At 37.9% G+C, this 24,247-nt stretch overlaps 1 protein-coding gene across 1 annotated transcript in view; it reads left to right on the plus strand.

Annotated features, from left to right (window-relative positions):
* ST6GALNAC3 (ST6 N-acetylgalactosaminide alpha-2,6-sialyltransferase 3) overlaps positions 1 to 24,247 on the plus strand; it is a 528,622-nt gene that overhangs the window by 334,617 nt on the left and 169,758 nt on the right. The gene's annotated exons all lie outside the window — the stretch shown is intronic.

The raw sequence follows: 24,247 nt of genomic DNA on the forward strand, positions 1-24,247 counted from the left end.
GATTGTTATATGTTTTTTGACTATTACGATTACTTGATGGGCCAGCAACTAGGCCGCGTTTATTCCACCTACACTACCTTCTGTTCTCTCCATTTTGATTGGCTTGAGGATCCAAAAAATACTGGATGCTTCCCCAAGATATCTTTAGATTTGTTCTTATTTAGCTCAATTTGCTATCGGTTAAATTGGATGTTAGCCGAAAGGAAGTATACACATTTCTGTTTCAAAACAGAAATGTTAAGGAACTTTAGGACCTAAACTCCTTTGGAAGTTGTGATAAAAATTTACCTGAGACAACAAAACACAGCAGGCTATTTATTCTCTAATAAGGTTGCGTCGCTTCTTGCATGCAAATAGACTGTATGATCGTGAGCTCCATACCTGATATCTAGCAGATATGTTGGTACGTTCAGCAGAATACCATATTGAAATGAGGCATTACTGGAAGTCATTAACAGTGGTTTCTTGAAGAGAAATGAGGTATAAATTCCATTCACTCAATTATTCCACAAACCAGTTTGCATTTTTCATTACATCTGTTTATTTTTTTTCCTGTAGTCTTCTGTAAACCACCTTCCCATTTCCTTTTCTTGAGGCCTGCTCACCTTATTTTTCTCCTACTCCTTACATCTCCTGCTTTCTTTCTCTGCTCCCTCTAACCAACCCCCCCCCCATTCTCCCATCTGACTCCACTGGCTACCATTTTTTCTTTCTTTTTAGAAAGATAACCAGTATGTGGAAGAGAAGTAGAATTATTAGTTCATATTTCTAGTTCTAATAAATAATTGTTGAAGGAAAATATTGAAGCTAATTGCAAAAGTTTTAAGTTATGTGTGAATTGTACTTATTCATGTCATACCATGGATAAATTGAGCAGTGGCTATAATTCCAATATTAACAATCTGATTTCTATAAAATGTATGTCTTTCACTCTTCTATATTATCGAATCTGAATTTTAACTACATTAGGGTATGTGCTTGTGGGGGGAAGTTTCTGATATCTCTGGGTATAATTTGTATGCTGTTAATTATTTTAAAATCTTATCTGTCGTGATTCTCCTATTGATAAAGTAGGCTGAACATAGCATTTTCTACTTCTGAGCACCCAAGATGCACAGCTTCTAATATAATGCAAGACAGGAATTGCTGTAATGCTGGTCTTTTCCACTGTTAGAGTTCACAAGAAGAATCCCAGTGGTTAGATTTGAATCGGTGTAGCAGAAGCTGTCCAAAGAGATAGGCATGAGAGATAAAGGAGTGGGTATGTAGCACAATTCTATATAAAGGTTTTGACCATCTCAAGGGGTTTGAAAATTTCTGGTCTCTCATTAGCCCAAAGCAATGCAATTAATTAGATATATTTGGTATTTCATTAGTCATAGTCAGCCTTCAGGGTATCCCCTAGTCATAACTATATGCCCTAGAATCATTTGAGGCATCAGAGAAGAGCTCAGCATGTTGTATGGTTCTATGTATTTATATCATGTTGGCTTTTGCTGTGAGCTTTCAGGAGACAGTACAGTGTCACAGATGTGTGGATTGTATAGCAAGAATTGGGAGAGAATAGCTTTGGAAGACTCAATTTTCCTACTGGTTGTGATGAGGAAAGCTGTTTGTATAATGGGAAAAATCTTGCTTGATAAAATTAATTTGCAGATACATTCAATTGGTAAGGTTACCAAAATAAAAAGGGGGGTAGGCAAATTGATTTTTTAATGCTTCCTTCTGTTTTCCTCACTGTGTCTATTCATGTCTGGTTGCAACATGGAGTATTGCAACTAAATTGAAAAATACAAATGTGCTAGTGTTTTAGAAATGAACAGAATGGGTGGTGTTGGTGAAATCTAGTTGGATGACAAAAGGTTGACCAGATGGCCTCAATGACCTGTTATCAGCTCTGTGATTTAAATCTGTATCCTAACTTTAGCAATATGAATTTTATTGTTTAAGGACTTCCCATAGTGATCTGTTGTTCTTGGCCAAACTTTATTTAAGAATGTTTCTTAACTTCTTATGAAGGAAAATGTCAAAATTATAAACTAGAGAGACTAATCGTGTAATAAACCTCTGTATATTCACTGCTCAAGTTGTATAATTATTAACTCACGGCCAATATTGTTTCATCTATATCCCTACACTTTCTTTCTCCCCAAGAATTATTTTGAAGCAAGTGCCAGACATCATATTATTTCATTCATTAACATTTCAGCATGTATCTGTAGAAGATAAAGAAATACGATATCATTGTCCTACATAAAGACCAGCAATATTTCTTTAATAACATTACATAGTTTTTCAAATTTTTCCAGTAATCTTATTAATATTTTTAAAATTTAACTTGAATTAGGATTAGCATTAAGATACATACATTGCTCAAGTCAGGATTAGCCTAAGGTCTGTACATTACAATTAATTGACATGTCTTCTGTATTTCTCTGAACCTATGTCATTCCCCTGCTGTCTATTATTGAAAAAAAAAACAAACAAACAGTCATTTGTCCAATAGAGTATTCTACAATCTGATTTTTGCTACTTGTCCCCCCATGATTTTTTTTTTTTTTTATTCATTGGTATTTCTATATTGAGCCTTTCTTTATTGGATTCAGGTCATACTGCTTCTTACCGAGACAAATAGGTGGTACTTCTATCAGCAGGAATACTGTCTAGTTTTCTCTTTTTATGTTGGCAGTCATTAATGATCATTGTCTAAATCCAATAATTCATTAGATGTTGCAAAATAGTGATATTTCATCATTTTTTTTCACTTATATTAGTTGAAGCTTTATAAAGAAAACTTGTCCTCATTAGCCATTTTTTTAAACAGAGATAGAAGATAGTACCAGTCCTTTTTCTTTACCGGTTCTAAGGCATCAGCCCCATAGCATCCTCCAAAAGTGACCAGTAAGTTTATTATTATTAATATTTACATATTAACATATTTAGTCCGTGAGACTTATGTCTCTATGCTCAAAGTGTCCTATTTTGTGCTATTGGACTCTCTTCAAATTGGTTTTGGAGTCCTCCTCTAAGCCTCTGGTAATTTTGGATAGCCCCTTTGATTCCTGGTATTATAGGATGATTCAGGCTCTTCTTGTATGTACTGTGATGCAAACCTGGATCCAGACATTTCTCCAAAGAATTTTGGTCCTTTTAGTATCTAAGAGAGCATAATCTTGGGCTCATTGCTACGAAGCCTTGTCTTTGTTTCTTGGTATTTTCATTGGACATAACTAACATAGAAACAGTATATGCTGTATGTATTGTTTAAAGATAAAATCATTATGCCTTCAAACTGAAATTTCCAATTCAGATTCAGGGCTACCGGGAGCATTTTAATTTGACCTCATGTATCTTATGTGTGTTTCTCCTTTTGCCATATTGGAAATCACAGGTCCTAGAGACACCAAAGTAATTCCTCATCTATTTTATCCCAAAGCCTACACACAACAATCTTAGAATGCACCACATTATACTGTCAGCATTTTAAGACTGTTTTATGCCAAAGAAGATGTATTAATGGCAAGCATTTGTGTGGGTCCATGCTCTCAAAGTGTGTATTGGATTTATCATAATAAAAGTTTTAAATATTTTTCTCCAGGGGCACCTGGGTGGCTCAGTTTGTTAAACGACTGACTCTTCATTTCAGCTCAGGTCGTGATCTCGGGGTCATGAGATCTCCAAGTGGGGCTCAGTGAGGAGTCTGGTTTGGATTCTCTCTCTCTTTTTCCTGATTCTCTTTCCCTCTCCCCCTGCACATGTGGTCTCTTTCAAATAATAAATATATCTTAAAGTAAATATATACATACACACACACACACACATACACACTTTTTTTTTCTCCTAAATAAGAATATGTGTAATGTATATACCATTGCTGACATGAGGGAGTAAGGAAAAATGGATGTCCATTTAACTTGACTTTTGTTGTGAAGCTACTTTGGTTGATTTTCCTGAACTTACTGGAAATTTTTAGCAAGTGTTCATTTTCATCATTGGGTTTTTAATAGAGAGGTTATGTCACCATTATGATGTATAATTTATAGAATTAAAAAAATTATGTCCCTAGTAGTTAAAATGAATCATGATAGGAAAATGACTACGTGGAGTTTCTCAAAGAAAAAATTGGCTCTCAGCTTGTTCTTCAAACTGTTAAAATCCTTTTAAGAAGTATAAATCCTTTCCCCATTTAAGGTGTGCACATTTTCGTTGTTTCCAGTGCCTTTTATTTTTGTCTTAAGATATTCTTCACTGAGGAAACACAAAATAGTAGAAGAAATGTATGTAGTGTTAAATTTCCTAGAATGAGTTTAGATCAATTCATAAACATATTGGAATGCTTTTTCAAACCAAATGAAATTTAATTGGCTTTCTTATCAGCTACCAACTAAAATTATTTGGCTTGTCAGTTAGAAATAGTGACCTTGTGGGAAAGGCTGAGAGAACAGAAAGAGAAGGCATCTTGTCCTTTCTCTCTTCATCCTCTGGGGCCTAGTTTTCTCCAGAATTCTAGGTCGTTGGGGCGGCAGTCACCTTTATAGTTTCACTTAACCAAATATTTTTTCTGGAAAACAACCTCCAACAAACCAGAAACCTTTGGAATTAAACTCAAAAGAATCTGGACCAAAATAGATCTTTTTTCCCCCCCTTTGAATGATTGGTATGCATAAATAATATGAGCCTGCTGACATTTACACATTTACATTAATACATCTTAAGACTGACATACCCTAGAGGTGATGGAGGGCTGACAGTGGCACGTGGCGCCACACTCAACATCTGAGAAATGTGATTAGGTGCCTGGCCATGTACCAACGCAAAAGGAATGTGAACGGTGCTCCTCGAGAAACAACGGGGTCCCAGCGTGAGACATTCTTCTCACCTGTAGGCAGGTGGGCAGTGGCAGCTTGCCTCCCACTTTAGAAATACACTGGTGAATGCAAGCACATTATTTAATTAAGTAATAATTGAGAAAGCTACAGTCCCCATTAAAAACGCAAAGCTAATTTAGGGCTGATAAAGGGCCCTGAGCTGCCCTAAATAGGTCTTAATTAGCTGGCACCAATGTGACTCCGCCTTCAGGGATGGGTGAAATTAATGAAAGTTAGCAGCAAATAGATCAATGTTTCAAGATGTTACTGCCTCAGGTGCAGAGGACGAGAAGGGAGGGAGTTTCTTTTAAGGATCATTTAGGAAATAGGGTGCACAAAAGTCACTTTTGGAAAACACTGTCAACATGGCAGACTGATTCATAAATATCAAGATGGCTGTTTAATATTTGCTGGCACGCTCCATCCATTCCTCCTCCATCTTAAGGAGAGAAAAAGAAATCAGTGAGGCGTCATTTCTCACTGCCTTCTGTTGGGACAGGTTTGTCATCTGGCATGTTTAAAAAGTACAGCCTGGGTTTTGCTATTTCAGCTTGGCCATTTTCAAAGTTTCTTATGCTGCCATGTGATCGACTTTCAGGATGAAGTTGACTCATATCCCTTCGGTCTGCAAACCCTTCATGGTTTCTAGAGTGGGAAGAACTTTCAAGCCTCCTCGCCCTGAGAATTTGGGGACTCTCTGAGAGTCCCCTGGGTTGGGTTACAAGGCAGGTAAGCTGCCTCAACCAAAGGAAGGCAGCAAGGGGCAAGGGTGAAAACAAAACCAAAATAGAACAAAACACTGCACGAGCCTGAGAGTCAGCCACAAGGCACTGAAATGTGCCTAATTCAGCTAAATTAGCACTATTATTTTACCTGGACTCTGAAAACAAACACTAGTTATTTAGAACTCAGAATAAATAGGCGTAACTCCAGGAAATCCTAGACCAACAGGAAATAGGCAAAGTGGAAAAATTCTTGGATGGAAAGGCAGGACACATTATTAAAAACGGTATTTTTCTTTTTTTTTTTTTTTCTTTTTGAAGGTGGTCTTTGCAAATACGGCTTCTCAGCATTTTTTCAAGAGCAATGTTGACACACCTCTGTGAAAATGAATTAATGTTCCCATCCCAGCTGATATATTTGGCAGGAACAATAAGTTCACATAGCAGTCATGGGCAGACCCATAGGGCTCCTGAGTCAAAAAGTATAAGGCGGCACCCAGGGCTCTGTTTTCATGCTAACAAGCATTGGGAAACAAGGGACTTCATTTTTCCCATTATTCACGGTGGCATCCAATGACCTACATCAGGGCTTCTCTATAGTATGCATGGGCTGGAAATTAAAAATGCAATAAAAAAGAGGGAAGAATCTCTTTTAATAATGGGAAAAGGGAAGAGAGGTTTATGATTTATCAAGCTATCAGTACCAACCTGCCTTGTGCTTTAAAACGCATACACTGGGTACCCGTACACACACTGAGTGAAAACTGTGATGTACTTGACAAGACAGCTTGGTTGAGGATTAATAGAAGAGAAGCAGCTAAGATTCAGTGACCATATTTTTCAAAGGAAGGCTGTACTGACTATTGGTAGTTGTAGAAATCAAGACTTGCAACCAATCTATTTGGGGAAATAAGTTCTTCTGGGCCTTAGGATATGACTTGACAGAACAGCATAGCCAGATTATATAGTAGAGAAAGAAAGTCACGACAGACACTTAACGCTGAACATTCCCTCAATATGAAGGCTTTCGAACACTATAAAGGGTGTGAAACTCAAAGACAAATAGGCCTGAAATGAGAAGCCTCTTAGAATATATCTACCCTTCTAAACTTTATAAAGGCTTTAAAGATTTTTTAACTTCTTCCCTTGTTGGTTTGTGTGTTTATTTAAAGTCAGGGATGTGTCTCTTAAACTGGTTTACTTCCCTCCTATAGTTTGGATTTCTGCTCTCCTTTGATTTTTAATCTCAACCATCTCTGTCTCTCTTCAAGCTGAGGGTAAAATCAAGAAAATTATGAATGGTTTTACACTCGTCCATAAAAAACTTATGAACCACAAGAGTCTCCTTCCTTTTTTTTCAATTTTTGCCTGCCTTGACTCTTAAGACAAAGTTGGTTGTTTTGAGACTTTTCATACTATATGGTATCCATCTGGATTACTAGATTTTTAATTGCTTAGACAGTAATTTCAAAGTAAAAATCCTGTCTGAGATATTGTAGGGGCTTTACAAGTGTCTGCTGAATTGAGTTTTTTGCTCCTCTCTAAAAACAAAAATAAGAGAGTTCTTATCAGGTGTGGTATTATTGACATTCTAAATGGACTTCCCTCCTTGGCTCTTTTTCTCACTAAAGAATGGGTTCTCTAGATCAATACAATACTTTTCTCTTTTTAACACAGTACTTTTTGAACTTTCATGTGCATATAGTCACCTGCTGATGCAGGTGATTTAGAGTGGAGCCTGAGAATTTTCATTTTGAACAAGTTTCCAGGCCACATCAGTGCTTTTAATCTGCAAATGATACTGCGAATTGTGCTATTTTAGATGGCTTTGATTGAAGGGACAAGACAACATCTCATTTTTCCTTGAGCCAGAGGAATGCATAAGTGAAGAATAGCTGTTTTCCAAATAGCTTGGTTATCTGCTTGTGGTTGAATCCCAGTTTTGTGACTGCTTTGTTTCTGACCGATTAAGCATGGGGCCCATCTTTAGTTGCATCTTAAATCTTAAGAATTTGATAAGAATTGGGATGCTTGGGTGACTGAGTTGGTAGAGTGTCTGCCTTCAGCTCAGGTCATGATCCCAGGGTCCTGGGGTACAGTCCCAGGAACTATAGTCCCAAGAATTATTTATCTGACCTCCCTGTGTTTATTTGTCCTTCTCTCATTGACAACGCACTTCTTAAGGACAGGGATGATGCCCATCTCCATTTTATTTTCCAACTTACCATAGTGGTGGTTTGCCACCAGAATACCAAATGTGTTGTTTTCACTCCACTTCTTTCAGCTAAATGGCCCACGGATATTTCAGGTTTCCTTGAAATGTCCTCAGCAATAAGTCATTTTCTTTTGTCATCACCACTACCCCTGGTCCAGGGTAGGCCTCTCACATGATGACTACTAACACAGCCTTGACTCTCTGGCTTTGCAGAGACTGTTCCTCTGCCTAAATCGTACTTTCTCCCCATCACCATGCACACAAGTATGTCCTTTATGAGCAAATCAGATGTCACCTCTTCCATGAAGCCTTTTATAATATCTCTAATTAGAACTCCTACTTCCTCCTCTGAAAATTGGTGGCGTTTGGACTTTTTAAAAATGGAAATCCTCACTCTCTACCATGAATTTTTGCCATTGATGTCTGATCTCTTCAGGTAATCCCTAAACTCTTTGAAGGAATATCAGTTCTTATGTATTTGTTTCCCTAGTAGACATTTGATGGATGAATAAATAAAGAGAAGAGCAAATGAGCAAAAAAAGTAGTACATGATAGTTTTTTTATTATAAGTTTACAAGTCCCTTTGCCACTTGTTGAAATACTTGTGAATTTCCAAACACTTTTCTTCATTATATAGAGGTCACTGTGATACCAATAAGGCAAGTTCTGGGATTGTGTTTTGATAGAAAAGTTTCCACAGTTCTATTCAGACAGACCACCCCTTGCTCTACTTTACCCAGAGGTTGGCAAATCTATTACCTTCTCTAGGGACCTTGTGACTGGGCGCTGGGTTTTTAATAAGTCACTGACAGAGCCATTCCTCAAATACAGGTTTCCATTTTAGTTTCACGTCCACAGCAAAGCAGGTTCTGAAACTTCACTCTCAATCCTGTTAGCTGTCAGTTGCCTAGTGAAAAAACAGTTGCTAGCACCCAAACCCCAGGTTATACTCTCAGGCTCTTGGAAGCAAATACAACAACCATCCCAGAAAGCAGAGAACAAAAGACCCAAGTAAAGGAGAACTGATCGGTACCCAATTTTATCTTCCAATAATCTCCCACAGAACGTTTTCTTCTTTGATAACAAAGAAAGTGAATTGTCTTAGTGAAAATTCTTTCTAAAAATTTCATGATGAACATAAAAGAAAAGAAAAGATGTAGCAGTATCTTCCAACCCACTGCATAAATGGTTAGTGAATTTGTACATGGATTTAGAGGAGAATTAGTGAAAGTGTTTTGACATAATTCAGAGCTTGTCACTGTCCCACTCGAAACCCGGTGTAGCCTCCTGTTTTTACACAAGTTTTTACAGTGATTTACAATTACTTTCAGGATGGTCTGGCCCCTTGTTGCCTCACTGACCTTCATTGATTAAACTTTCTTCATGCTCACCTCTCTGGTCCCGCAGACTTCCTAGCTGCACCTCAGACATCGTAGGCATTCTCCCTCCTTCAGCCTCTACTTTAACCTTCTGCTGGACCGCCCTTTCTCCCCACTTACTGCATGATTCACTTCATCATCTCCTTCAAGCCTTGGCTCACTTGTCACCTACTCAGTAAGTCTAACATAATGTCACTTAGGATTGAAATCCCACTTCCCATAAACAGCATTCTCACTTATCCTTACCTTATTCTGCCTTTCTTTTTTCCCCCGTAGCAGTATTTTACCTCTAACGTTCTATATAATATGTTTTTTTTTTAATTGTCAATGGTTTGTCTGACTCCCCCACTAGGATAAAAGTTTCTTAAGCCAGAGATCATGATCTGTTTCTGTCACTCATAAATCCCAACCACCTAGAATTGTGTGTGGCTTAGAATATACATTGAATATTTGCTGAATGAATGACCAAGAGAATGGAAAAACAGTTAAATAAGTAAAGGATTGAGGCAACCCTGGAAAACTTGTCTCAGGGGGTCAACCAAAGTAGCTTAAAAAAAAAAAAAAAAAGGAAAATACATATGTTTAAAAACTATGCAATGAAGGTAGGAGTAAGGCAGTTTGCAATCCTGCAAAAGGTTAGTAGGATGATGACTCTATTTTAGGAGATCATCATGTCACAAGAATGGTCTGATTTTTTTATTCTTCAGCTTATGGACTGGTTGTTTAAACTGAATTGACCAAATTAGCTAGTTTCTTACTACATAGCAGAAAGAGCAACAATCTTGACTCTTACTTGGTTTGGTAGAAAGGTGGGTCCTAAACGTAGGCTGCCATCCCAGTCACCAGGAGGGCTGGTTAAAACAGATTGCCAGTCCCATCCTGAGAGTTTCTGTGTTGTTGGATCGGGGGCAAGGCCGTAGAGTGTGTGTTTCTAACAAATTCCCAGGTCATGCTGTTGCTGTTCTCCTAGGACTACCCTTTGAGAACTACTATGGTAGAGAAAGATTCTAAGATACCAGGAATTATATTCAGTTATTTGGAAAACATTTAGTCCTCTAATCTTTATACTGTTGGTGTAGTGTTATGCGAACACCTAAAGTTATTTTTATTATGATATTTTTAACGGTGAGAATTTTTTAACCTCCTGCAAAAATCCAACTACAGCTCTGTCGTTGTATTTTTCACTTTCTTAAGATCTTGCTCGTCTGTAATCATGCCAGATGGTGCTGCTCATTAGCTTATGAGGAAGGGATGCTTTATCATTCTAGACAGAGAGACAAATCATTCTGTTCTTTGACTTAGAGTCAAGAATCAACATTTGGGTGTATGCTCGGCCTACTATTTGCTTTACAATTTTGCTCATTAGGTATTTATTACCCTGACAATATATGAGCTAGTCATTATCCCTCTGTCAAGGATTTCTTTCAAATTATATTAAAGTTCATATCGGCACTATTTGACAACTGCCATTATCATGGCTTTACCTCCACTAATATGTCATTTCTCATGTGCCTACATTATCTGGGTAAGGTGGTTATCTAGGAAGTATAGCCATAAAATTAAGATGCTGGATAATATTCCATTCTATGACTTAACTGTGTTCCAAGTAGGTAAGGGGAGCAATTGCTATTGCTAATTTGTGAAAAACAATAAAAATTGAGGAGAAAAAAAAAGGTAACATGACCCAAATCATTGCATTCTTTTCATTCATTGTATGTTTTTCTTATCAGAGTGAGGAAGGCATATGATTTAAAGAAAAACACTAAAAAACAAAACAAAACTTCAGATACTTGGTGAGATACTGGCAAGGTAAACAGGGACCCTCTTACCCTGGGAGGTGGAGAACTAGTTAGAATTCAAGGTCTAAAAAAAATAATAATAATATACCTGAGACATTAAATTATTAGAGGAGAAAATATTTATAATTTTCACTAAAAGGATAATTAAAATTATTATTAGAGAATTCTTGTGAAGACACTGTGACAGGCATATAAGTAACAATCTCCTGATATGAACAGTTTACTATCCCCAAGAATACTTCCCTCTACCATGGTAATACTGAACATGTCAAATTTTCCTGAACTGTTGAGTGGAGAGTGGGAAAAAGAGAAGAAGATATAGTCAAAGATATTTGGGAGGGGTTGCCAATCTGTCTTCATTCTGGTTCCAGTTGACTGTAGATATTTGGCTTTTATGTCTTTTTTAACTAAGATGGTAATATCCTTGTGATGAAATGAACATCCACAGCCTATGTGTATCATTGTGGAGGGGCAAGAGCTCTGAATGTAAATGCAAAACAGAAAAGGGTTGCTGCTTCAAGGTGACTTGTTCACGACCTATTCTGTATTTTTAATGTGTTATGCAGTCCTCAGCAAATACCGTCGTGTTTACTTAGGAATGCGTTATATTTTTTCCCAACAATGGAGCAAATTTCATTTCTGTTTTTATACAGTTATAATTAATTGGCCCTTTCTCTCCTCTTTTACCTTGACTTCATTCATAACTCATCTGATAGTTTACCATCCCCCACTTTGATCAGAAGAGAAGAGGTTTCCAAAGACTGAACCATTGGCAACTTTGTCACCTGGAAAAAAATTACATAAAATATGTTAAAACCAGAAATGACTGCGTAACTGGTTCATCATATTTTCCTTAGCAGGTGGATTCTTGGTGGGCAGAGAATGTGTTTCTGGTGTTCTTGCTGCCAAGCACATTGAGGGTTCTCAGTAAATATTAAATAATAAGAAGAATTTCCTAATTAAGAAGAACATTTTTTTTATATTAAGCAGATGGTGCTCAATAGGAGTAGCCCATTATTTACAAGTATGACACAAGGTGCTGGCAATTGTCTAGGAAGCATGGCTCTCGCATCAGATGCTGATTATATGTTAAAGCAAACTTTTGTGACAAACAGCTTGATCAATATTAGTTAATGTTTGTGAAAAAAACTGTGAATAGGGGTGGACTTTGTGTGAATATGTGTGTAATTCTGCTGTTTTGATTATGAATATTGACTTCAACTATAAGAGTATTTCTTGCTATTTGCTGTAAGGCATGTTTTGGCAAATCAGTGGATATCTTATTTTCTCCCATAGGCTCACCATTTGACTTGAATCCTTGTTACTGCCTGATTTCTAAAGAAATTTTTCTTTCAAGTCCTTTGAATATCTCTTTATGGTTTCTAAAACTAGATGTGAACACCTCCATGGTATCTGCAGTGTGCTTATATTAGTAGCTGAAACCTCAGTGGGACTAAGGAGAGTTAATTAGGCATTCCCAAAATACACATCATTTTATGATTTTGCAGATCACCCCGGTGGAAATAACAGTCTAATTTCGTCAAGTCATGTAAATTACAGTGAGAGGGATGATGAGAGCAGGCAATTCTCAGTTCTTTGGAGAAGTTAATTTTGTTGTCAGCACACACACATCTCCAAAAATCACAAACCACGGGCAGAACTTTCTAGCTCAAGTGAGATTTGGTGATCATATACTATTTCCATTTCTAACGTCTGCCTTCTATAAAGGGTCTATGCAAATAGGGGCTTTCAAGGATGTAAAACTGGCAGCTTCCTCTACTAGGAGCTTAGGGAGCAGCTGCCATGCTTTCTCATACAGGATTGAAAACATCCTGTTTACTAACATACACCCACACACCCTCACCCACTATGCTCACACCAAGCTATTCTATCCAGGCAGAGCTTTTATTTTGGTTTGAGATAGGCAGCCCAGACATGCTCAAGTCTTTTACAAACATTTCATTCATTCTTTGAGCACATATTCCCTGGGTGCTAACTAAGTGTCAGACGTTGCCCTAGACATGAGGAGTACACTGATATTTGAAACATATTCTCTAGTTTTATTGGGAACTCATCAGAGGTTCTGGCATGTGTTGGCAGGTTCTTTGCATCCGGTCTCACCTCCTTATTTTTAATATTTATAAATCATGCTCATCAGACTGTCAGTAGGTAGGAAATGAAAGTCGCCAAGAAACCCTGCCAAGACAGAAAAAATCCCAGAGTGAACTAAAAATACGTTGACCACAAGGATGTGCGGCAAACCAAGATGTGCTCTTGAAGCGGCAAAAATCACGGTGGTGCCAAAGTCCAAGCTTTACCTCATTGTCAGATCATCAGTGGGCTAGAGATTTCACCTGTGCCCTCCCCAAGCCCTGGTAAGAAGAAATAATGACCATGTGCTTTCTACAAGCCTGGAGTCTGCCCAGAACATGAGCTCATAAATATGTGAGCTAAAGCAAGGCTTATGATAATATAGAAGATGAATCATCTTCCTCTTTTGAAAAGCATGTATTCAGTAACTCAGTACATCTGGGAGTCCTCCCAGAGACCTCTGCGATTTTTATCCCTCATTGTCTTTAGGTCTTGTTTCAAATGTTGCCTTATCAGAGAGCCCTTCTTTGACAGCACCTTCAGTGTGCCCCCCTCCCCACAACCTGCTTGCCTAACTTTATTGTCCTTTCTGTCATTTATGTCCTGACACATAATGGGTTTGTTCTTGTCCATTTTCCCCCTGCCATCTGACTGTAGGCCGGGGGAGAGCAGGATGGCATATGACCCAGTGCTATCTCTGCCCTGTCATGTAGCATTTGGCCCATAGGTGGCGCTCACTCCCCCAGTTGCTGGATGGATGGCATGAGTCTGTTTGGAATTGTTAGTTTCTTAATTTAAGAAGCGACATTGGTCAAGAACTTTTGGGTTGGACTGGGACTTAGAAATCTCTATCCTGCTCGGTCCCAACATTTTCATACCAATACTCCTTTGTGCAGTTTTACCGCTGCAGGCTTTATGCTTTGAAAAATGGGATCCACGAAAGAAATACATTTTTTCCATCTACATAAATCTGAAATACATGTAACTGCCATCAGGAATTCTGGTAACCAGAGGTAATAGAGTTCCAGCCAGAAACCAGAAAAGTGGATGTGTCAAAAAGACTTTGAATTGGATATCTAAATGATTCCTGTTTGACATTTCAGAATTTTTATACATGGCCCAAAAATCTCTGTTGCCAACTTCACAGTCCCCTTGTACAGAGATCACAGTAAGAAAATTCCACAACGAGCCCAACATGAATCTCATGGGTGGGAAACATAAGACCGCCTAGATCTAAGGAGTTTCTCCAGGTCACTCCTGTTGTTGTAGTGGAGCTGCAACCAGAAGGGTCTTCTGAATCCTATACTACTGACCTGTTTACTAATCCATGTGTCTTCCCCACCATTGCATTGAGCACCAGCTACAGCAGTGTTTCTTGATTGTATTCCATGGACCACCTGTTTTAGAATCTTCTGGGATGTCTTGATAAAAACAGCTCCTCAGCCCTATAGCTTAATAATCTCTGGGTTCTGCCTTTTAGTCGGTTCCTCGGGTGTGTCTTACATATTATCAATGTTTGAGGATAAGTCACTTATCATGTGCCAGGATTGTTGAGTCTACTCCATTGAATGGGAAGACAAAATATTCAGATCTTATCACTGAATGATCTGAATACATATTTGTTGAACACTTTGACCAACAGTTTTTCTCAGGGAGGTATACTGGGCCATGTTCAAATCTGTTGTGTTTTACCATCATGTTATATAATAAGCTGTGAACTGCTCCGAAGTTTTGGGTTTCAGTCTAACTAGTTCATTAATTTCTTCCATGAACCCTGTAGACTGCAAGGTGCCCAGGATTCAGTCATAAGGGGGCGACCCTAAAGCAGTGAGGGGGAGACACAGAGAGCTACAGGGAAGCCCTGAGGGGCTTGTGGTGAGGCCTCAAGACCAACGATCACATACAGCTAAGGCCAGGTGTTTTCTATGCTACATTTGTAAATCTCTTTTCATACTCCTGGACACCTTTCCATGTCCACCAAATAATGTCAGACATCACGAAAAGAGTATCAAGAGGCTCTGCGATCTCTCTGCAATTAGTGGTTAAAAATGAAAACTTTGTTAGATGTTACTATCATTGTTGCTGCTGTTTTTAGTTTGCAGGACTCATAATCACTGTTGTCATAACCATTGCCCATTTGCATCACCCTTTGTTCTAAGAAATATCTCCACTCTTCATCATCTTTGAGGATGAATCATACAGTTCATCAGCATTTTACTTCTTGACACACAACCTTGAGACTGAGCAATTCAAAAAATTTCCCAGAAATGGCTTTGTGGGCTGTTAATTTAATTCTCTGAATGGTGAAAACTGCATAAGACATTTTTCAAAGGTTAGGCTATTGAATATTTCATACCCTGGAAACCGACTTAAGAAAGATCAGATACTTAAGGCCACAAAAAATGAAGGGGAAATAGACTTGAGAAAACCTTATAAACTAGAGCTTCTCATAAGAATATTAATATATTATTTTTCTTCATCTCGAAATATCCTCAGGCATGTGTTGAATGAGCTGACTTCATGGTTGTAGTTTTGTTGTTCTTTCCATGTTGCTTTGCAGTTCTCCCTGTGGCCATCATATTGATTTGAACACTGTGGTCATCATTCTAGGAAAATGAAGGCATTAATAACTGAGTCTCTATGGACAGATTGTAATAGAAAACCTTATAAATAATTGCCCACTAATGGGAAAATTGAAAATATGTGCTGTATTATAATGGTCATAATGTAATCATTAAAATCATAATTATGTGACAATGAAAGAACTCATTATGCATTAGTTTATCTTTACATAATGTTAATAGCTAATGAAAGTGTGACAATTACATCTAATTAAGTTTAACAACATTTCTGCACTTCTTGTAAATGGACTATATTTTGCTTGAAACAGTGTATGTGGAGAAATTAGTGAAGCCGACGTCCATCACTATCGTGAGTTTTGAAATGTAACCATCAGCCCTACTAGAAACCAGAGCTTGGTGCCCTTTTGTTAAATCAACTGGACATGGGAGTTCTTACCAAGGGTAACTTTATAAAAAGGTTTCTTGGGTTGTGTCATTCATGTGGTTAAAATACCCATGAGCCTTTCTCCTCCCACAAATTTGTGTGTGTCTGTGCTTGATTAATTTATGTTTTGTCTATAACAAATGAGTTATACTAAAATTTCAAGTCAGAGGACATTCACTCATATTGGGGTGAAAATGCTGGATGGGCTCTGATGTGTCAATGCCTTGCTGTAGATTATCCTGTGTTCTGTTTGTGTGTTCCACGGCAACTCTATGTGCTTCACTTTCTTGTGTGTAAAGTTAAGGTGACTGGTGACTTAAGGTGCCTGGGTGACTCATTCAGTTAAGCATCTGCCTTCAGCTAAGGTCCTGATCCTGGGGTCCTGGGTTCGAGCCCCGCATTGGATTCCTTGCGCAGTGGGGAGTCTCCTTCTCCCTCTGCCTCTGCTCCCGGCCCCCACTGCCCGTGCTTGCTATCGCTCTCTCAAATAAATAAAACCTTTTTAAAAAAAAAAAAAAAGGTGAAATAATATCTGCCTTCTGCACTTTTGTCGGAATTAACATTTATTTACACATTTAATTTATAACATTTAACATTTAGCCAGGGCCTGGCACATGGTAAGCATTAGTAAATAACAGTGATTATGCTTTATTTTACAGCCATAGTACAATATCAAGAGAACAATTCCAAGCTCAATATTAATTTTCCTTCACTGACATTTTATTATGTATTTGGATAATCATTGAGACTTTTATTTTTCCCTTTTAAAAAAAAAAAGTTCTTATACATGTCATATTGAAAGCAGCATGGGACCCCGAGTAAGTGATCAGTATGTTCTCCTGAATGGATTTTTGTGATAGGAGGCGTTGGCTGAGTCCCCAGAGCTTCCCACTGTTCCAATTTTACTTTCAGAATGCTGGGCTGTGGGTTCCTTCCAGACCCTTGGCCACTGTCATCAGTCTTGGATCATTAGGAGGCCTAGACAATGGAAGGAAGTTCAGGTAGAAGTTGGCAGACCAGTCTGTTGCTATGGTAGTCCCAAGAAGCTACAAAGCTGGTCTTTCTTTTTTCTTTCTCTGTTCCCTTTGTATGTTAAGCACTGAGTAAGTGTTCATTCCAGAGGACTCATTCAGTTGCCTAGTGTCAACCATCATTGTTACATGTTATCTCAATCTCTGATATCACTTCTAACCATTGTTCTATCAAGCTACATTAGCTATTAGGTATTTTCTTCTTGAAATGTAGTCCAGGTCTTAAAACTTGGCTCATTTTTCCAAACCAAATTCCGATTGTGATAATAAATCCTTGGCTTCTTGCATAAGTATTGATTATATGATTGTATGCTTTATTTTTATTTTAAGACTCTCATCATCTCCTGTCTAGACTATTAAAATTTTCTCCATCTATTCTATTTCCCATCTTTTGCCTTTTAATTTACATATTGTACTTCCAGCAGAGTAATTATACTGAATCATGTTGGTATTTCCTCCGCCTACCCACGAATCTCTGATGGCTCCTCATTGCCTATAGCGTCTTTCATCTGGCATGTTTGTCCTGAGGACTTTGTCCTACTCTCTCTCCAACTTTGTCACCAGCTTGTTTTTATAGATACTCCCTAGCTCAACCAAATGATCGCCCTTATCCCGCAGTACACTCTGATCTTCGCATCTTTGCTGGCCCTCTCTCCCCAGCTGATATGCCCCTGCTTTTGTATTCTTGTCATATACATCTGTTTAGGCATAGCTCAAGAGTCAGCTCTTTCGTGTACCTGTCTCTAACAGCCCTAGTTGTCTCTCTTTCCTATGAATTCCTCAGGCATTTATTTTGCCATTCCTGGATCATGCACTCTGGACAGGCTGCTTTGGTTTATGTATGGTTCTGGCTGCCCAATGGGATCAGCAAGTTTGGAAGCCTCTCAAGGCTATCTTACATTTCTCTGTGCAGAGGTCTAGGTGTATATAAGGTCCTCAACAAATATTTGTTAATGAGAATGTCAATTTTGTAAGCACATGGAGATGATACTCAAAAGCATTCTTGCAGGTACGGGAATCAGCCTGGAGCTAACTTCATACTTAGAACTAATGTTTTCTGAGCCTCCTTCTTATAGGAGTCTTGTCAGATCTCTTGGTAGAATTAAGCACAATCCCCTCTGCCCTGAATTCAAAGGCCTTCTCCTTGGAGAAATATCCTTCCAGCTGAGAGTTTACGAGAGAAGACAGACGGGCAGGGATTAGCATCCTAGCCCTGACAGCTCTCTCAATCTCCCATTTTATTAGAAGAGTCTCTAACTTACCTTGTGCCAGATCCTCTGTAGCAAATGACACTTAGCAAACCCCAGATGTAAAAGCAGTGAACAAGGAGTATGCTGGCCTCAACTTTGTTACTGGCAAACTAGGTAACCTTGGTCAGGTCACTTTTACAATCTCCAGGCTTTGTTTGCCGCACCCTAAAATGGATGAACATTAAGATTATATGATTTTTGTAGTTTTAATCAGCTAGATCGATCCAAAGAAAATGAACATTATTATTTTGGTGAAAAAACAAAATTCAAGACAAATCTACCTGATTTCTTTGTCACTCTCCAACTCAAGAGTGGCCAATACATCACAGATTCTCCCCTTTTCCTCTGTCCGTGTCCATGTCCGCGTCTGTGTCTCTGATTCTCTGTCTCTCTGTCCCTCTGTGTCTCTCTCCTTCTCTCTCTCTCTCTCTCTCTCTCTCTCTCTCACACACACACACACACACACACACACGCGCGCGCACACGCAGACACACACACACAGACCCACACCCTTCTCTATCAGAACAGTGTTTTCCCAGAAAGCTCTTGCATGTTGGGCTCTCCTCTCCACAGAAAGAGCCGCCAATAAAACAAGACATGGGACTAGGATAAGAAGCTGACTTCCTTTTAGAGTGGCTCATTTTATAAGCTGAAAAAATTCTGGCTGAAATACGTAGCTACGTTACCTTCATTAATTTTTTTTAAATCTTTTATAATGCTGAGTGATCCCCCCCCCTTTTGTTAGGGATTTAACTATAACTAGGAGTCTTTCCTTTCATCTGTACCACCTTAAACTATTTTGATTGCTTAACAAAAATAAAACGAAGAAATAGAGCAGTCCACAGATTTACAGAGGTGGTCTTCCAGGGTAAAGTAAGGGGGAGGGGGCATCTTCGTTCTTAGGTTGCTTTTCCTCCTGTGGCCATTCCTGCTGCCTTCTCCCTCTTGCTCGTTCTTTTCTCTCTCCTCCTGGTACCTGCTCACTCTGTTCTCTCTGCACCTCTTTGTTCTGCCAGAGAGCTCTTGCTTCTGCCACTGATGCTTTTCAGTGCCATGGTTTTTTGAGACAGGCTGGTTTGATCACTATCTTTTCTTCTTCCTTTTGAAAGCTTTCTCTGTCCTGCATATCTTCTGGATGGCTGCTAACGCTTGTTAGGTTTTATTCTTGTTTTGATTTGATTTTTCCTGAAATTCTTTTTTCTTTCACTGTAGGAGAGAGAGATTTTATCCTCACTCTAATTCCAGGTTTTCCTTTCTGTCATGTTTTGTAATGTGGATGTGAAATGTGTTTTAAAGACCAAAAGGATAGAGAGCAGAGTGGGTGGTGGGGTTGCGTGTGATTTCTGTTTTCTTCATTATAGCATTCTATATTTTCTGAAATTGTTTCATGGCACATATGTGCAAATATTTATAGTAAGAAAGAAAAAGCAATAAAACCATTTCCATTTGGCAAAGAAAAATATCTTAATGAGTGCTCGGCTTCGGGTCTTGCTTCTAGCTCTCCATCAAACCTCCTTTTCCTTGTCTGTCTTCACCACCAAGCGTGACAAAATGGCTGGCTGAGCTGGAGATGGACAGTAGTCCATGGGGATTGGAGAAAGGAGCCGATGGTTAGCAGCCGCCTCTAAGACCGTAAGTCATGGGTCACTTCTATTGAATCCCCAAGGCCAGGTTCTTGCTGCCAGTTGTTCCTAAGTGTAAGAAATGCAGGAAAATAGCACTGACTGCCTTATGAAATCCAGGAACCTTTGTCCAATATGGCAATTATTTTTTAAAAGCTACTGATGATATCTGATAACAGTGAGATGTGATGAGTCTTGTTCATTCAACAATGTCATGCAGTGATTCAGAAGTTTTAAAAAATTTTTTATATCTATTCATTCACCTACTTAGTTTAACATTCTTTTTGACTGCTCTTATTGATGACTGGATGCTCATTTAAGTTGATGACAAGAGTTGCTATTTGCTCACTCCTCAGAGATAACAATCTCAAAGAGCAAACCATGGCAGGTCACCCAGACAAGGTGGTAGGAGTCCGAGATGGAGGTCATGAACTTTGGCCAGAGAGCAGAGCCCGTCGTACATGCCAGTAAAACTGTTGTCACTCATTGTATACATGTGAACGTAGGCATGGGATTCCAGGACTATGAAGTGTCCTATTCTAAATACTTTGCTCTATTTGGCTGTCCACCAAATGCAGAGCTCTCTCCTAAGGAATCAACTCACATAGTATGACAAATCAGCATTTCATTTATTTTTGCACCAAGTGTTTATTGAACATCTACTATACCCACTGTGTACTAAAAGTTCTGCAACAATGAGCAACAGAAATTCTCTGAAAGTACTTCTTCTGTTCAGAGAAGTGGCCATGTTCACAAATAAGTGCAAAGCAAGATTATAAAAAAGAATTTTAGATGAGGTAGCTATTTACAGGATACAGTACAAAGAGACATTAAAGTTCTATTAAACCATTTTTTATTGTCAAATGAACAGAATTGTCTTTGTATTGAATTGACTACAAAGAACTGATATATGGGTATAGTTGCATATTATGAGCTGTCACTGGAAGATAACTTTTCATTGCTATTTTATATTTCAGTAATTCATATTCAGTACTCTTAGCCACTTAGTTTTTCAATATCTCATTCTCCTTATCCCTAAAGTTGAGTTAATAATTCATGTATTCAATATTCAAAATGTATATAGGTTAAGGATATTAAAAATAGGTGCCGGGGTGCCTGGGTGGCTCAGTGGGTTAAGTCTCTGCCTTCAGCTCAGGTCATGATCTCAGGGTCCTGGGATCGAGCCCCACATTGGGCTCTCTGCTCAGTGGTGAGCCTGCTTCCCCCCACTTACTCTGCCTGCCTCTCTGCCTACTTGTGATCTCTCTCTGTCAAATGAATAAATAAAATCTTTTTTAAAAAAAAGTGCCAAAAAGTTGATTGAAAATATCAAGAAGACGAATCTAAAGGCAATTTGAGAATATATCTAAAATTAAAGATATTATAAATGTTATCTTTATTAGCTTATATGTGGGGAAAACAAGTGACTAAATATATACATATTATAGAGGACAAATTTTTAAAATATATGCATATAGCAAATGGAGAGAAAAATCTAGTATCTCCTCTTTCAGAAATAAGGAACATTCTTATTCAGTTGCTAGAGCAAAGGTTAAAGAAAGTTAGAGATTTGACATTCCCATGTTTGAATGATAGATCATAGATAGGATTGTCCTCAATGCTGGGTAAATAATTTAATAAATCTAGAAATGTGAACTGCATTACGCTGTATGATACTCTCCTTGGAGTCTATTGTCTGGTCGAATCTAAAAAGACAACTATAATTCTCCTAAAATTAATGTTCTTTTTTCCTTCCTGCAAAAGTAGTTTCCATAGGATTCAGGTCAGTATTCCAGTGTAATTTCAAGATTATATTAATTTTGATGGATTCATGGTTTGTATTGGTAAATTATTTTTAACTGATGATGAAATATCTACAAATCATAGAGAAAATCAATAGAAAAATAGACCTATTGCCTTCTGCTCATCCTCTTCTAAAGCTCCCCATGTGGAGTGAAAACCAAAACCACTATGTTCATTTTAAAAACCCCTTTGAATGGAATGTATAAGCCAGTGCTTTGCATTAGAGTGTTCGGCTGCACGATGCATGCATCTTCTGTGTCAATATGCAATTTTCTAAACTCACTTAAGCTCCGACTACTAATAATCAAATGAGACTGATTTCTAGGCTAGATTAAAGGATAACTGATTGAGTAAGGCAGTAATTCCTGAAGGATCGGGAAGTCCATCAGAATATCACATTTGGGAAACGGTTGGTCATTAAGGCTATGGGTTTTTGAATTTAAGTCTAGAGGGATGTTGTTTTGTTTTAGAACGAATTAGCCAGTCTTAGTATTGAAGTATCCTGCTACAGTGTTTTCATTTACTGATGACTGTGTAACTCCTAAGAAATCAGGGTCAACATTTCTTTGACCCGATTGTAGTATATCAGCCATTATTTAATACATTACATATTGGAAATAAACTCAACCAAAAATATAGTGGGTATATAAATGTGAGGACTTCTTTTTCTTCTTCTTTTTTTTTTTTTTTTTAAGATTTTATTTACTTATTTGACAGAGAGAAATCACAAGTAGATGGAGAGGCAGGCTGAAAGAGAGAGAGGAAGAAGCAGGCTCCCTGCCCAGCAGAGAGCCCGATGTGGGACTCGATTCCAGGACCCTGGGATCATGACCTGAGCCGAAGGCAGCGGCTTAACCCACTGAGCCACCCAGGCGCCCCCCTCTTTTTCTTCTTTTTAAAAAAAATAATTTAACAAATCCTTGGTTTTTACCTCACCCCATGCCAATTCTTTTCTTCTTTCTTTTTAATTTAAATTCAATTAGCCAACATATAGTACATCAGTAGTAGTGATTATTTTCCTTACATGATTTCATTTAATCCTTGCAATAATTTCATGAAGAAAAATATTACTCCCCCTACACACACACACACACACACACACACACATGTACATACACAGAGAGAAGGGGATTGAGACAGAGATGTTACATGCAGTCAAAATTTATTTCTGTCTAAGATGATATATAACATATGGAGGATTTCTTTTTTAATTTTAAAAACTGTCCCCATTTTAAAAATGGAAACAACTATTGATTATGGTATCATCATTTTAAGGAACTGAACCATTACATATTCTAGAGATTTTTATCTCCAATCCTCAATCCAGATGGCATGAAGGAAGTGGATCTTCATTCTGACCAGAAAAGTTGCTGTGCATCTGGTCGACCTAATCTTACTCTTGTAACACAGGATTCTTACAGCTCCTTTTTACCCATAATCCCCTGTGACTTCATGCACTCATACCAATAGAAGGTGCAATACCACAAAATGAGCAGAAGCTTTTTCTTGATCCCCTTTTTTTCTTAAGTCTTCACATCCTCAAAGGAAACATATTTTATAAAATCAGTGTGAATTAGAAAGCAAAAGCCCCACCTACAGGGAGAGAAAACCTGCCCTTGGAGGTTGATTTTTTTTCTTTTTTTTGGGGGGTGGGTCCAGCTTCCTTGCTCATAACCCTTTCTCTGAAGTACAGGACTCCCCTTTGAGTAGCTCTGTTAGGTTTGACATCATTGCCTTCCAACAACCCATTTCAGTAATATTTTCTTTTGTCTGATTGTTCTCACAATCAGATGTGCTTTTCTGCTTTCTAAGGTGAATTTGTTCTCTAGTCAATATTTCCTTGGTTTATTCTTAGTGTCCAATTAAGCTTCTTTTTAAACTCAATTACTTATTTCAGAAAAATACATAAAATTTCACAGGAATAATAAGATTGATTATTTAGTTTCATTTGTTAATTTTTTTCATTTTTGTGTTTTCTTAATCTCTTAAAATCAGTTCTAAGAATTTATCCAATAAATAATAGGTTCTCAATAAACATTTATTTTGAAAACAACAACAACAAAACCTAGTGTTAAAATAAAATGAACCTGAATATTTGAGGTGTGACAAAGGCCTAATCTAAACTTATTTTAACCAAAGTATCTTATCTTCTAAATTTCTGAACCAAACCTTGATCTTAATTTTTCAAATACTGATGACTTGTGGTCTAGCTAGGAAGACCATATGATTTTCCTTAAGTAGTCCAGACTTCATTACATGCAGTGCTTTCAAAACAACATATTCTAACTTCCTAATAAGTCATTTACTTGCATTTAATTCCTATAGATTTCTGATTTTCTCCTTTTTTTTTTTTTTTTGCATGAGATTCATTCTGCCTTCCCTCCATGCAGTAGGACAGAATCTTTTTATTCTCACTTCCTCTTTCTTTCCTCCTTTTATTTCATTAAACACCCCATGCTCT

The sequence above is a fragment of the Mustela putorius genome, unplaced genomic scaffold (genome assembly GCF_011764305.1).
Source record: "Mustela putorius furo isolate JIRA1106 unplaced genomic scaffold, ASM1176430v1.1 tig00003853_pilon_pilon_pilon, whole genome shotgun sequence".
Classification (NCBI taxonomy): Eukaryota; Metazoa; Chordata; class Mammalia; order Carnivora; family Mustelidae; genus Mustela; species Mustela putorius.